Source organism: Mus caroli, chromosome 7, assembly GCF_900094665.2.
Source record: "Mus caroli chromosome 7, CAROLI_EIJ_v1.1, whole genome shotgun sequence".
In the NCBI taxonomy this organism is placed as follows: Eukaryota; Metazoa; Chordata; class Mammalia; order Rodentia; family Muridae; genus Mus; species Mus caroli.
This window is the reverse complement of record NC_034576.1, coordinates 95,650,773-95,667,088: the sequence shown is the minus strand read 5'-3', so window position 1 is coordinate 95,667,088 and position 16,316 is coordinate 95,650,773. Positions and strand designations below refer to the sequence as shown.

Sequence of the window (16,316 nt, the reverse complement as noted above, 5' to 3'; positions counted from 1 at the left end):
GAGAGAGAGAGAGAGAGAGAGAGAGAGAGAGAGAGAGAGAGAGAATGTGAACATGGATCCTGGCTTCAAGTGACTAGAGGTCACTGAATAGAATTCCTTAGGCCACTACAAGCAGTTGCCCAGGGCAGCAGTTTCTTCACATACCACTGCTGCTGACCGATCCAAAGCTTTTTCGTTGTTTATATGAAATTCAATTTCAGCTGAGTGTCTGTGTTTGTTTTGGCAACTTCAGTCACAAGGTCTCACCCCCAGCACTAACTTGGACAAGGAGGTTGTCATTTACCAGAATTATGCCTTTTAAGGCTCTGTCTTCATTAATTGGTCCATCCTCAAGCATTCCTAAGGAGAAAGAAAGCTGTCTTTTCTCCCTTCCACTAGCAGCCTTGGCTTAGAGTCATGAACTGGGGGAGAAGCATCATGGCCCCCAGGGGGTTCCAGCTCAACCTCAAGTTTCTGACATATATCCGGGGAGTTGCTCTCCCCTTGACTCTGGGTTGGCTTCTGGACATCCCCTTGAAATCAGAGCATCAGACGCTGTGCTTAGGTTTCCTCGTTCCTGTTGCATCTTTTTTTTTTTTTTTTTTTTTTTTTGGTTTTTCGAGACAGGGTTTCTCTGTGTAGCCCTGGCTGCCTCCCGAGTGCTGGGATTAAAGGCGTGCGCCACCACGCCCGGCTTGCATCTTTCTTGAAATCAGTCTGTTCTCACAAACCTCCCTGCTGCCGCCACTGAAACTGAAGCCTCCCATCCTTTTGCAACCTCTTTAGCCTCTTTTCTTTTGAGTGCCTCTCAGTGTAGGTTGTAAAGCCTGGATTTGTTCTTGTTGCAATTGTTCTGTGATTTTGATTACAGGAACATTTATTTTGGCTCTGCCTCCTCCATTTCACTTCTCTAGCCAGCAGTCCCAATTGAATATGTCATCACCTGGGGCCTGGGTTGCAGCACCCTACCTCTTTCAGGTCCCTGCATTTGTTCAATGCCTAGCAAACCTATCCTTATGTGGTGTTCATTTCCCAAATGGGATTCTCTTATGAGACCAGCTGCAATGAAACTATATTTTCTGTTGGACAATCAATAACCAGCTCCATGGCCCCACTCTCAAAACTCCAAACCCTATCTTCTTTCTCCCTGTCTAACTTCCCTGGACCCACATTATCAAATTTCTCTGGTCTTCCTTGCTGCTTCCAACTGTACCGCCTGGTCATCCAATCTGCCTTGAAAGCCCAACCCCTTCCCTCCTCTGGGTCAACTCACATCCTTTCTCTTCTTCAAACTCCAGTCAGTAGATGAGATAATAGCCAGTCTTGGGATGGAACAGGCCTTGTCAAAGGGAAGAACGCAAAAGACAGAAACAAAGGAAAAGTCCAGAAGCTTGGCTTACATAAGAGCGAAAAGCTTCATGTAAAACTGCAGTCCAAACAAAACAAATGGGTGTAGAAAAGCAAAGCATTGTTGCAGTAAATATTATTTGGGGGTCTCTACCCTACCTTACATCATTTAATTTACAAATAAAAGACACAAAACCGTTATATTTATATAAAGCACTAGAGCTGGGCAGATATCAACCCTCTATGTCATTTTGTCTCCTTCTCTGTCAATAACCCTGAGATATCACTAGCCATATTCTTCCTGGGCCACTCCTACTCCAACTGGACAGCCCTCATGTCCATGTGCTCACAGTCTACCTACCATGGCAATCTTCCTTCTTCCTCCTCTTTCTCCCTTGTGGTCTCTGCCTCGGGACCCAAGCCTGGGAACTGAAGCCCTACCTACTTCTCTTCTGCTCAGCTACAGGCTGTAGGCATCTTTATTAACCAATCATGCATAATTTGAGGGATAAAGTTTATACAACAAAAGCTGTTATACATGAGAAGCTCCTCATCTTGGAGCAACCAGATCTTGGGGTACAGAATTTAGCATTTGAATACAAGCAGCATCAGACCAACCCACTACACAGCATGCAATAGACAAAGTTAATATTCTTTTTTAAATGTATTGCATTTATTTGTGTGTGTGTGTGTGTGTGTGTGTGTGTAGGACAAAGGACAACTTTCAGGGCTGGTTGTCTCCTTTTACCTTGTGGGTTCTAGAGACTGAACTCATTTTTTTGTTTGTTTGTTTTTTGTTTTTTGAGACAGGGTTTCTCTGTGTAGCCCTGGCTGTCCTGGAACTCACTTTGTAGACCAGGCCGGCCTTGAGCTCAGAAATCTGCCTGCCTCTGCCTCCCGAGTGCTGGGATTAAAGGTGTGCGCCACCACGCCCGGCTACGAGACTGAACTCATATTACCAGACTTGGTAATAATCATCCTTACCTGCTGATCCACCTCTCTGGTCGAAATCTTATAATTATTAATTAATGTGATTTGTAAATTAGTAAGAAAAAGATATCTCGACCTTTTGGCTTTCTCAGCAGCACCATGGCAGTGCCTGATGAAAGGGAGCCAAGAAAGGAGTCAAGAAAAAGGTGGTTAATCTATTTTCCAAGAAAGACTGGTATGATGTGAAAACTCAGGTCATCTTCAATACTAGAAACATTGGAATAACATTAGTCACAAGGATTGAAGGAACCAAAGTTGTATCTGTTGGCCTCAAGGATCATGCGTTTGAAGTGATCAAGTTGCAGTTAGAAAATTCAAGCAAGTTACTGGGAAAGTTGACATCGAAAACTGTCTGTCCCATGGCATGGATCTTATCCAGGACAAAATGTGTTCCGTGGTCAAAAAGTGGCAGGCCGTGACTGAAGCTGAGGTGGATGTCAAGACAACCAATCATTATTTGCTTGATCTTTCTGTGTTGGTTTCACTTAAAAAAGCAACAATCAGATACACAAGACATCCCATGCATAGGACAGGATCTGGAAGAAGCCGATGGAAATTATGACCAGAGAAGAGCAGAAAAATGGCCTGAAGGAAGTGGTTAATAAATTGATTGCAGACTGCACTGGGATAGACATAGAAAAGGTCTGTCAGCCCATGTAACCTTTTCATGATGTCTTTGTCAGGAAAGTAAAGATGCTGAAGAGACCCAGGTCTGAATTGGGAAACTCACTGATCTCCATGCTGAAGGTGGTAGTTCTGGAAAAAACAACTGTGGATGAGACAGGTGCTAAATTTGAAGGAACTAATGGATATGGAAACGCCAGTGCAAGAATCCATTTAAAAGCCAGATTTTTTATAGTGACAAATAAAAAGTCCTATTTGTGAAAAAATAAAAAAGAAAAGAAAGAAAAAGATATCTCAAAAGAAAATGATGAACAACGATACTTTATTGAGAAACGTGTACCCATGCTCTGGGATACTCTTTCTTTATCTTATCCATCCATCCACCCACCCACCCACCCACCCACCTACTTATCTATCTATCTATCTATCTATCTATCTATCTATCTATCTATCTATCTACCTACCGATCAAGATGGGGTTTCACTAGCCCTGGATGTCCCAACTTTGTAGACTAGGCTGGCCCTGAATTTACAGAGATCCATCTGTCTCTGCCTCCTAAGTGTTGGGATTAAAGGTATGTGGCACCACCACTAGGCTTATTTTACCCCTTATATTGAAAAATCTATATTAAAATATCTCAAATGGTGACTAGAGAGAATGCTCAGTAGTTAAGTACAATTACTGCTCTTGCAAAGCACCCAGGTTTGGTGCCCAGCACCCATATCAGAGAGCTCAGAACCCCCTGTAACTCTATTTCTAGGGTATCTGACACCCTCTGACCTCTGTAGGTACCAGTACATACATGGTGCACATAAACTTGTGTACACACACACTCACACACATAAATAAAAACAAGAAACTTTATAAAATCTCGAGCATGTATCTTTAATAGAACTCCAGAATACTGACTAGTCCTGAAATTCTTTGGAAGGAAGGAAGGAAGGAAGAAAGAAAGAAAGAAAGAAAGAAAGAAAGAAAGAAAGAAAGAAAGAAAGAAAGAAAGAAAGAAATGAAGGAAGAAAGGAAGAAAACAAGCAAGCAAGCTGACAGACCTTACCCAGTGACACAAGGTAGAAAGGGCCCAGACCATGACATGATGAATAGTAGTAGAGAAAATGTAAATTAAAATAATGATCTTACCTTTCCTTTTATTAAATTAAATTTTTCTAGAAGAAAGATCAAAGTGTGAACACAGAAGTTTTTAAGCATGTGTTTTAGCTAACGCTTTTTACATTTTTTTTTCCACACTTCTTTAAAATAGCCTATATGAACTTGGTAGACAAAGTACCTGCCCAGAACACTTGAAAAACAGGTGGGCATCTGTAAATGAAGCAGAGAAGGGATCTCCAGCGTGCGCTGGCTGATTGACTAGTGGAGCTGGAGAGTTTTTGGTTCAGTAAGGGAGCCTGGCTCAGTACAGAAAATAGAGGGAAGTCAAGGCAGACACTCAAGAGTCAACATCAGGTCTCCCCAAGTATGTGCACACATGGGCACCTGCATACACATGTGTACCAACATGCATGGGAACATGACTACACATATATACACAAAAATTAAAAAATAACAAAATAACACATACTTACAAATCATATTACTTTCCTGTAAGTTATTAATATTTTTCTACAATAAATATGTACTCTTTCTAATTGAGAGCATTTGTACATGCATTTAAAAACTGTACACAAACTGAGGAGGGAAGGAAAACGCATTTTATTTATTTACTCAATTATTTGGGATTTTGAGACAGAGTGTCAGTATATAGCTCAGGCTGCCCTGGAACTCAATATACACATTAGGCCTTGGCCTCTTGTATACCAGGATTATCTGTGCCACTGTGTCAACTGGAAAGTAAGTTTTATTATCCAAGTAGACCTGGTTTAGGAATCTCTCTAAGTAAGCTGTGATTAACTTCTCAAGCTTAGAATCCTTGCGTAAGGAAGTCAAGATTTAAAAAGAAAAGGGAAGCTGGGCAGTGGTAGCACACAACCTCAATCCCAGCACTCCAATGGCAGAGACAGGCAAATGCTGAGTTCACGGCCAGCCTGGTCTACACAGTAAGTTTCAGGACAGCCAGGGTTACACAGAGAAATCTTGTCTCAAAACCAAAACCAAAATTCACCCCCCCCAAAAGATAAGAAAGTATAAAATGTGTTCTTGACACTTCTTAAACATTCAAACGATAGCTTATTAATATCCTGTTACAGCCTCAGACAAGAAATGACTTTTTTTTCTACTGTAGAAGGTGAACTATCCAATTGATGGTTAGACTTTTATAAGATGTGTATATTTATTACTCGTCACTCCTTGCTCTCCTTTCCTTCTGTCTCCAAGTTGCAGTGTCGGCCTGTTTGTACCTCAGTTTACCCCGTTCCTAAGGGAACAATCATTTAGAGGTACTCCAGATAGATTTTTTTCCCCAAAACCCAGCTTCTAAAGCAACCAGCCTCCTGGACTTACTTGAGGGTCACCAGCAATCAGTGCATCTTGTCTTCTCACACAGGCACTTTGCTTTGTTTGGATCTGGAAACGGTCAGTGCTTGGGATGCCTTGTCAGCTACCAGTTCTTTCCTCAGAAATTCCCTGTTCCTCAGAGTGCTTCCCAAATGCCATGCCCATAAGCCTTAGACTATGTTTGTAGTATTTTTTAGTCAGCAAATGTCTTCCCTTCTCTTCCTTTCTCTCACTCCCACCTTTCTTCCACTCCTTTACTTCCCTCTGAGAATTAAAATAATTATTCATGTTTTCTCTGATATAATTTGTGTTTCCTTTAAAAAGTAGACCAAGCAGCTCTTGTGTATATGATCCAAAGGCACAATACTGAACATATGTCCTTTATCATCATAGAAACACAAGCTGACCATGTTAATATGGCTCAGAGGATAATACACATTACAATATGATGTGATTATGAAACTAGTAACACTTCCTTTCTGGATCCCCAAGATTAAAGATGTGATAATGGGGTTTGGCATTAGAACCAGTTGGAATTCTGTCTCTAACACTATACAACCTTAAGCAATGTACTTATGTGGGCTTTAGTAACAATGATCAAGTTTTCCTGACAGTGGTGGTGCATGCCTTTAATCCCAGCACTAGGAGTTGAGGGTGAGGGTGGGTAGGAGGGGGAACTGAGGCAGGTGGATCTTCATGAGTTTGAGGCCAGCCTAGTCTACAGAGCAAGTTCCAGGACAACTAGGGCTACATAGAGAAACCTGGTCTCAAAACAAACAAACAAACAAACAATAAAATAAAATAAAAGATCATATTTTTATCATAAAATGGGATAAAATGCCTGTAAAATCTATAAGATGTAGAATGAGTACAAGAACACTATCTAATGTCAAAGAAAATATGATTTTGCCACTCTCTTTTCCATGCACATATGTTTCTTGGGGGACTTATAATCTACTGTGCAAAAAATCCAAATACCTATGTAACAGTAAACAATAGAAACTTATCAACTGTATAGCATGTTCTGTATTAAAGAACTCACTAAAGACCATCTTATTTAACTTTCCTGAGATATCATTATAATTCCAACAGTGTAGAATCTCACTGTTGTGTAGATCCCAATAGTCTGGTAGTGGTCTCTCTGCCCACAGTCTCTCCCACTCATGCCTTCGGTACAGGAGGAAGTCAGGCCCAGTCAGTCCTTTAACTTCCTTGAGTAACCTCACACATTCCCATACAAACTCCCCTGATCTGCATCTCTTTGAGCAGAAAGCTGGCTTCTTTACCCCACCGTCTAAAACTGGATTTATCTAGTGTAAAAAGTGATATGGGAGGAGGGGGGAACTTCTTAGTGTCAAAGGTCTGGGGTCCGTAAGGCCAGTGACTTCACAATAATAAACATCTCAGGGTGCAATGAGAAAGACTTTACTGCAAAGCCTTTTCCACACTGCAGCCTCACTCATAGGTAATTTGGCAAGCTTCTTTAGATTAGTTTTATCATTACAGTTTTACAACTGCCTTTACGAATAAGTGTTATTTATAGGTCTAATTTACGCTGGAGATACTGGGACTCCTAACTGTCCAGTTTCCCAAGATCACCCTGGGCGTGACTTAGGATTTGAACTTCTCGATGTTCAGAGATGATGCTGTTTCCACAGTCCTATTCCTAGCAATGGCTGTTTTTACAAGGCTGTGGTAGGTGGCTTCTCTTCACCCCCAAGTACAAGCTCCTCACCTGCAGACTCAGACTCGGGGCTGCTGTTATGATCCAGATATCCTGTGTGGGATCTGAACTATCTTTGGAACCATTCAGGAGGAACACTGTGTTCCTAATAATGAGGAGCAACTCTGGACAGCCAGTTTCTCTTAGCACATTTAGAGTGAGCCTTCAGAACACCAGGTTGAGTAGCTGTGACTCTTAAGAAGCAGAGAACACTTGGTTCTAGCCAGTCTGCAGCTCTAGCTATAAAAATTCATGATGTCTAAGTCATTAAGTCCAGGGCGTTAATACCTTCAGTTTTAGTTAAGATAAAAGGCAGTGTAGAGAGGAGAGCAGAGGTAGGCAAGAAGGGAAGTCAGGATATTTATTTGCTCTCTTGCCTTTCTCCCTCCAGGGCAATGTCCTGTTAGTGTAGTTCCTCAACCAAAGTCAAGGCAGCCAAACACCTCTCACCTTGATTTGGAAATCCTTAATCCCAGTCTTCCTGTAGGCCTAAACTTGCCTGTAATGGGATAGCCACTAGCCTGAGGGTATTGCGCTGCACCTGGAGAACTCACTGTAATAATAGCTCTTGTGTAGACACTTTCCATTGGATCCTCACTGCTACAATTTCTAATAATAATTTTTCTCCATCTTTGAGAACAGAATGTGAACTTTTGGATGGGCACATGGCTACTCAACCTTGAAGAGAAACTAAAGAATCCTCACCAAGCTGTGGTGACAAAACCCAATTTCCACATCACCTGACATTTAGTCAGGGCCAAGTCCACAGAAATGCTGTTTATCTTTTCTTGCATTTGTTTAGTTTCATTTAATTTAATTCTATGGAGAAAAAGTTTCACAATGTAGACAAGCTGCTTTCAAACTCCCTTCCTCCTGCTCCAGTCTCTGGAGTTTGGGGATTACCAGCATATTGCTGCCATACCTGTATCACCTTTTAAAGTCCAGCTATGAGGATGATGGTGTGATTTCTGGAGCCTGGCCACCATCGAGGAGTGTGAGGACTAAAGTTTCCATCCACAAGGATGGTGGGATGGAAAGTAAGAAGGGATTTGAGTCTCTGACAACTTGAAACCTTGCTGTAAGTACCTTCCAAGACTTCTTTTAGTTGTTGTTCCATATTTTTCCTTCCTTCTTTCTTTTTTTCTTTTTTTTTGTTTGTTTTGTTTTGTTTTGTTTTGTTTTGTTTTGTTTTGTTTTGTTTTGTTTTGTTTTTTTCAAGACAGGGCTACTCTGTGTAGCACTGGCTGACCTGGAACTCACTCTGTAGACCAGGGTGGTGTGGACCTCACAGAGATCCACCTGCCTCTGCCTCCTTTAGGCATGCAATACCAAGCCTGGCCAAGACTTCTTTTACCTGTCATAAAAGTCTCTGTGACGGTGGATTTCTCCTCTCAGTGAACCCAAATAAAGTATTTTCAGAATTGCTCTTTTATGTGGTACTAGAAACCTGCTTAAAAAATCGTTATCACCTTCTTGTCGTTTATTGCCTGTTCCCTTCTCCTAGGCTCTTTCAGAGAAGGGATTTGCTAGTTTTATTGTATCTCCAGCTCCTAGAGCAGAGGTCACCATATAACATAAGCTCAGTACTTCTTTGATAATGACTGAAGGGTTTCTGATGTACAAGCTGCAGAAGTGGATTTTTACGATCGAAGGAGCTACACCAGGAAGTATAGTACTTACAGCCATTACAGGAGTACACTGATCACACCCAAGCCACCGTTCATTTAGCAGAGAGTGTTTTTCCTTAGGGGAAGGGCAAGGCTCAGTTATTAAAGTGCTTGCCTTGGAAGCCGAGGGCCTGAGTTCAGATGTTCAGATCCCAGGTTTTAATGGACAGTGGTGGGCTTTGGTAATCCTAGTGATGGGAGGAAGGTAGGAAGAGACCAGTGGGTCCCAGGAGCTTGCTGGCCAGGTGCCTACTTGGAGAAGTTCTGGGTCAATAAGACCCTGTCTTCAGCAAAAGCACCCGAGGAAGGACACTCAAGGTTGTCTTCTGACCTTCATACAAATACACCCACACTGGGCCAGAGAGATGGCTCAGAGGTTAAGAGAACTGACTGCTCTTCTAAAGGTCCTTAGTTCCTTACATGGTGGCTCACAACCATCCATAATGAGATCTGACGTCCTCTTCTGCTGTGTCTGAAGACAGCTACAGTGAACTTACATATAGCAATAAATAAATCTTAAAAAAAAAAAAACCCAAGTACACCCACACACATACACATGCATACACACACACTCCACACACAAGAATTGTCTGAGAATCACATGGCTACTGTGTCTTAATTACCTCTGGGAGACTATTACTTATCACATATAAAATTGCTTCATTTCTCCTTCCTTCCTCCTATCCTTGCCCTTCCTTCTTTCTTTCCTGCTTCTTCCTTTTTCTTTCCTTTTTCAACAGAGTCTCTTGTGTTGATTAGGCTAGTCTTAAACTCCTAGAATCGAGTAATCCTCCAGTCTCAGCTAGCTCTCTGAGTAGTTGGGACTACCTAAGCACAGCACCAAACCGAATGTCTGCCTGATGCACGTAGAGAGTAAAAATTTATACTTTACTGATCCATATATAGCTATAACTATAACTATAACTATATATATGATCTAAACTAATGCCTGGCATGTGATTAGGCTCACTGTATGCTGACTTGAGTTATTAGAAAGGTAATAGTGCTAAGGATGTACCTTTAATATGTTAGTGGGAAATAACAGTAAAGACACTTGCAGATAATGTTTGTATGGTACCAGAAGATCAATATGAAGTCTGGTCCCAACCCTGGATGCTTCCACCAATAACCCAGGCCTCTCTGGAAACATAACTCCTTACCTTTAAACTTGAATAGAATAGACCACACAAGATTAGTCTAAGAATCAAGTCAATGATTGTGGGTAAAAGCTCTTTTTGTAAAATTAACTGTTAAGTTTTATGCAAAAACAGATTTTTAAATCACCCAAGTAAAGAGTTTGTTTAAACACAACAATATCCAGAAATTTCTCCTCCCAGTTCTTCAGGCACAAAATTGTGCTGTTGCTCCAGTTTGTTTTCCCTTGTTCTTAGTCTGGAAAGGGCCTTTGCAGAGTCGGGGAAGCTTTGAAAGTTTGTGGTCACCTCTCTGACAGAATCAGTCTGCCCTGTGATGCAGCTTACAATAGGGGCCTGTTTGTTTTACTTAGGGTTGATACTTATGACAAGGTCTTTTCTTGTGCCCTGAAATGTCCACACTAAATCACGACCCAAACCTGAAGTTTTCTTAGACTAGGAACTTGGGCTAAATGGCAGCAGCATATATAAATCTTGCCTTAGCCTTTCAGACTTGAGCATTAAGTCTAGGAAACAGTGTCACAGTCACTGGCTACTTTGAGTCCTGTACTGATTTATTCCAGTAAACCAGAGAATGCAGCATCTCAGCCACTGAAGAGACACGGTTTAGTGGGGAAGTTGAGAAGGGGAGTTGGAGGCAATCACTGGACGCTCAGCACTCTGGGTGTCTTCTTGGGCCTTGCCTAAATACTTAGGATCACATATGATAGCATGTCAAGTCAACCCTGGCTGGAATGCACTCCAGCAGGCCTGTGGAGGAGACATGAGCAGTCTGGTTTCTCTGGCTCGCTACACACAGAGTCCACACTGTTGTTGGGTAATGACACCTGTTCCTCATGCTTCTCCAGTGATCCTTCTACTCCTTTAGTTTTAATAATTACTGTGACTGTCCCTCTTTAATTCACTAATTGCCTATGATCTCCAGTTAGGGTTCTGGATTGGAAATTGTCCCTTTCCAGCTCAAAGGTGTTCATGTCAACACTGGGTTGACCAGCTGCTCCAGGTAGACACTTCTCCACACCTACGGCACTCAGACTGACTTCCTCATCTATCACAGTCACAAACAAATGCCAATTCCTTATCTTTTTTTTTTCAAAATTTATTTATTTTATTTATATGAGTACACTATAGCTGTCTTCAGACACACCAGAAGAGGGCATCAGATCCCAGTACAGATGGTACTGAGCCATCATGTGGTTGCTAGGAATTGAACTCAGGATCTTTGGAAGTTAACCACTGAGCCATCTCTCTAGCTCGCCAGTTTCTTGTCTTGAAGCAAGTCTCCAAAGCCATCCAGATTTTGTTCAACTTCCAAAACAACTACAGTTATGAAGTAGGAATTGTTAGATTTAGGGACACAAAGGTTAATGATGTCTAAACATGGCACCTAATTTCCTGGAGCTCATGACTTTGGAGGGAAGGAAGGCAGGGAATGAAGTGCTGTGTGACCAGGTCTACCACAGAGCATTGTGGGAAATCCAGGTGACTGGGAAGTTTGTTTACTTACTCTGAAAATGCCTTGCACTGTGCACACCTACTCCATGTAGGTTTCCTAGGAACAGCATTGGTTTTTCGGTTTTGTGAAACAAAATTTAAGATTTTAAAAATTTTACTTATGTATTTATTTTTATTTTGTGTGCACTAGTGTTTTGCCTTCATACATATCTGTGTGAGGGTGTTAGACCCCCTGAAACTAGAGTTACAGATAGGTGTGAGCTGTCATGTGGGTGCTGAGTCTGGGTCCTCTGGAAGAACAGCCAGTATGTGTGTGTGTGTGTGTGTGTGTGTGTGTGTGTGTGTGTGTGTGTTTGAGCTATATCACTGTAGTAGCCCATACTGTCTCAGAATTCAGTATTCAGCTCAGGGTAGTCTTGAATTCAAGACTCTTCTGTCTCACCTCCCAAGTACTGAGATTATAGGCCGATCCTATCACATGCTGGGTGAATTAAAAGTTTTTTTGAGACATGAAAGGGAATGCTTTGAAAGTCAGGCATGGTGACACATACCTGTAATCCAAGCAGCCAGTGGGCAGAGGCAGAAAATTCCACTACAACTTGAAGACCAGGCTGGTCTACATGAGAACTTCTAAAAGAATTTGTATTTCATTTGCTTATTTATTCTGTGTCTTTGTGCTGAACTCATTGCCTATGTGCAGAGGACAACCCCTGGAGTCAGTTCTCTTCTTCCACCCTGTGGATTCCAGAACACAAACTCAGCTCTTCAGGGTTGCTGACAAGCGCCTTTATATTGGGCCAACTCAGTGATCCCATTGGAACATTCAATCAAAGCAAAACCAAAACCCAAACAAGACAAAACAAAAACAGAAACTCAAACTTTGCATCCTGATCCATCACTGAAGAAGTCAGGACAGGAAATCATGCAAGGCAGGACCCTGGAGGCAGGAGGTGATGAGGAGGACAGGGAGGGATGCTGCTTACTGGCTTGCTCCCTATGGCTTGCTCAGCCTGCTTTCTTTTGCTTTTATTTTTGACTTTTCGAGCCAGGGTTTCTCTGTGTGATAGTCCTCACTGTCCTGGACTCAATTTGTAGACTCAGCTGGCCTCGAATTCATGGAGATCCGCCTGTCTCTGCCTCCCTGTTTGGGATTAATGGCACTATTGCCCAGCTTGGAGGCATTTTTTCTTTTCTTTTTTTTTTTTTTTTAGTTGAAGTTCCCTCCTCTCAGTTGATGATAGCTTTTGTTGAATTGACATAAAACTAATCAACATGGGATATATATATAGTTCAGTGATAGTGTATTTGTCTAGCATGCACCAGTCCCTAGGACCAATTCTCAGAACTTAGAAATAAAATTATAAATACATAAATAAATAAACAGGCACTGAAGAGAAGTGCTTTCCACACCTACAGAGGACCAAGCAAGTTTGATTCCAAACACCCACAAGTTAGGAAATACACCCTACAGCTCCAGGGGATTCAATAATTTCCCCAAAGGTATCTACACTCACAGGCACATCCCTACCTCGGACACGGACGTAATCCTAATTGGAAATAAAAAATAGCTCCTGGGAGTGGCGATGGCACCTTTAACCCTCAGCTCTCAGGAGGCAGAGAAAGAGTGAACTCTGTGAGTTTGTGGGCAGCCTGATCTACACAGCAAGATCCAAAATAGTCAGCACTACAGAGTGACTCCCTGCCTTAAAAGCAAATAAAGAAACTCTTTTTAAAATAAATAAAGAAAACTGTATGTATATTAAAAATTAAAAACTATAAATGGGTCTTGCTAAATAGGTACCCTTTACATCAATTTTGGAGTGACTGCTTTAAAGTACTATATGTTTTTGAAATGGAAATTCCACGTTAGCGATTACTAAGTGACCTAGGAAGCAAATGTGAGGGTTTAAATTTGGTTCTTCCTAAGGTAGTCCCAAAACTGGAGTTGAAGCACACATGGCTCATTTAGATAGCGACTCCAGAGTCACCAAGCAGGAAAGGGAAGAAGACAGTCCAGGGTGGAAAGTTAATTAGCACATTACTACTTTGGGAAACTGGAGCACAATCCTACTCAGGGATAGCATATAAAATTTGCCTCAGGAAAAAGAGGAAGCTGGGGCAGTCATCTGCTGTGGATTCCTACCATCACTGGCTATACCTTGCTGCAGGGTTTGTGCCTTGCCCAAGTGTGGACCAAGCTTTCTCCTTTCATTGAGAAAGCCTAAGGCAGAGTCACAGGTGCTTGAAGTCAAAAGTGTTTAAGGAAACAGTGGGCACCAAGGACTAGCAGGGAGGCACTGACAGCAGCTGTTGTCAAATATTAAAGTAAAAATGATGGTAATGTGTACATAGGAAACCATAAGAAGATAGCCCTAACAGCAGTAAGGACGGGTGGGGTTGCCTAGGGCATGTGTGTAGATGAGAAAGAATGAGGCAGGCTAATTAAGTCCTGGGGCATTTCAACCTCTCCATTAGCATTTCCAGAGTGAGTTCTCCATAGGAATGTACTGAAACCACTATTTGCTACATTTCTGTATTTGTTTTTCTAAAGAATATAGTCCTGTCCACGGATCGTCTGTTAAAACTCTAAGGAAACTGAATGGGCAGAGAATCCTTTGTTAAATGGTAGAATTCACTGTCTCGCCTTTCCAGAGAATGCTGCTTCTGTACAGAGATACTGAGTCCAGTTTGACCATATTTTGGCTAATTTTCATAAAAAAAATGAACCCTGAAGAAGATAAGATGACCCAGTCTGACCTTTCCTTTTCTCCTCTATGAAATGATTATCAAACCTCGATCAGAAACAAAACAGCACTGGCCAGTCTTTTGTTTCCTTTTCCTGAGTGTTTCTAATCAGCCTTTTAGAAGATGGTTCCTATGTTAAAGAGGAACTTTCTAGCACCTTGAAACTGTGGCCTGTCCAAGCCTGATTATCTTCAGGGCAGTCATTTAATGTCTTATTCTGGGATGTCTTCTATTTTTTTTAATGCATTTAAGAGGCTTGGACTAATGTATCAGGAAAACATAAAAACAAAAAGATTCCATTGCTAATTTCACATGCCATAAATACAATAAAGTTTGTTCTAGCCCCTAAAAAAAATGATGGTAATGAGTCATTGTCTATAATAGTCAAATACCATAAACAACCTAAATATACTTCAGAGGGGTTGGATTAAAAAGAGGTGATCTCTCATAAGCTTTTCCTCTCTCTCTCTCTCTCTCTCTCTCTCTCTCTCTCTCTCTCTCTCTCTCTTCTTTTCCTTCAAGACATTTGTCTTGGAGGTTTCTCTGTATAGCCCTGGCTGTCCTGAAACTCATTCTATAGACAAGACTGGCCTCAAACTCAGAGATCTGCCTGTCTCTGTGTGTGCCACTGTGCCTAGCTGTCAATAAGCTTTTCCAAAGATGTACAACTTTTGTGGAGCTGCATCTGGGGTTCTGGGGATTCATCGTAAGACTGTGTGTGTTTATATGTGCAGTATCTATAAACAGTACAATTATTTTGTAATTCTCAATATCAATTACTCAATTATACTTTTATTTATTTGCTTTTGTTTTGTTTTGTTTCTGAGGAGACAAGGTCTCTTTAGACAGTCCTGGTTGTCCTGGTACTTGCTATGTAGACCAGGCTGATCTTGAACTCACAGAGATCCTCCTGCCTCTGCTTCTTGGGTGCTGGCATTAAAGGTGTGAGGCACCATACCCACTTACATTTTTATTTTTAAGATACAGAGCCTCACAATGTTGCCACCCTACCCCCAACTCCTGGGCTCAAGAGAGCTCAATACCTGAGTATCTGGAAGCTAGAATCAGAGACATGGAAGATGGCATCCAGAGTTCATCAAAATACCTTGCATGTAACATTCTAGAATTCTCTAAAAGTACAGATAGTACTTTAAAAAGAAATAGTAACTTTATTTAAATAACACTCATCTTTAGTAAAAAGTGTATTGGTTGTTATTTTTGGCTATATTAAAAAATACATGAAGTAGAGACTCTGAGGCATGGCAGTAACAAATTCTGGTTTGAGTTGGGAGTGAAGGCTTACACTTTTAGGGAGGCTCTTTCTCTTTAAAAATGTAGTTTAAAGGTCGCAAGTTCTTAGAGGGGTTTGTTTGTTTGTTTTGTTTCATTTGGCCCTGCGGGTTGAACCTAGCTCTTAACCTGGCAGGCCAGCACTCTACCACTGAGCTGTAGCCTGTGAATACAATAGCCTACTGCCATTGAAAGTCCCTCGCAAAGGGAATGATCTGAAAGCACATTAGGTCTCATGTGTTTCGGGGTGTGTACAAGATTCTCATTTGAACGTGGCCCATCTATCTTAACAAAAAGCTTTCACAAGGAAATATTCATGTATATGTGTGTGTATTATAAATTATATTTAAGGTTTAGAAATATAAATAAGGTACAGATCTCATTTTAAACACTAAAGCTGAAATTAAAAACCAAACCTTTAACATTATTATGTAAGCTGTCTTGTTACATGGTTCCTAAGCACAAACATTTACAAAACAGATCATTCTTTCTCTCTGACACCTCTGCCCATGATTTTCCCCAAATCCACAGTGAGCCCCTCCAAACTTCTTACAGAGAGATTTGCTGCTATTTGTATGGCATACATTGAATAAGGACATTTCACCATAAACCATTCCAACTTACTATAACTCAGTATAAAGTAAATCCAATGAAACATTATAGTTATAAAGGTTAAGAAAACAAAGACAAAATTACATGTAATGTTCAAACTATGTCACTTTCATTAAATTCATTAGTCCCTTCCGTTAAAGTCTTCTTGCTCTGACATGTCTTCAAAATTTTAGATTAGAGACTGCATTAGTTAGGGAAGCAGAAACCGGCCTGAGTAGGACCACAGGCCTCATCCAGCTGGATCAGCGCCGGGGTAGCGGGAGCGCAGGGTTGCCTGAC

General features: G+C 41.3%; 1 pseudogene; it reads left to right on the top strand.

Annotated features, from left to right (window-relative positions):
- The first annotated feature begins 1,818 nt into the window (after positions 1–1,818).
- On the top strand, positions 1,819–3,157 carry LOC110297986 (annotated as a pseudogene).
- Positions 3,158–16,316: the final 13,159 nt, after the last annotated feature.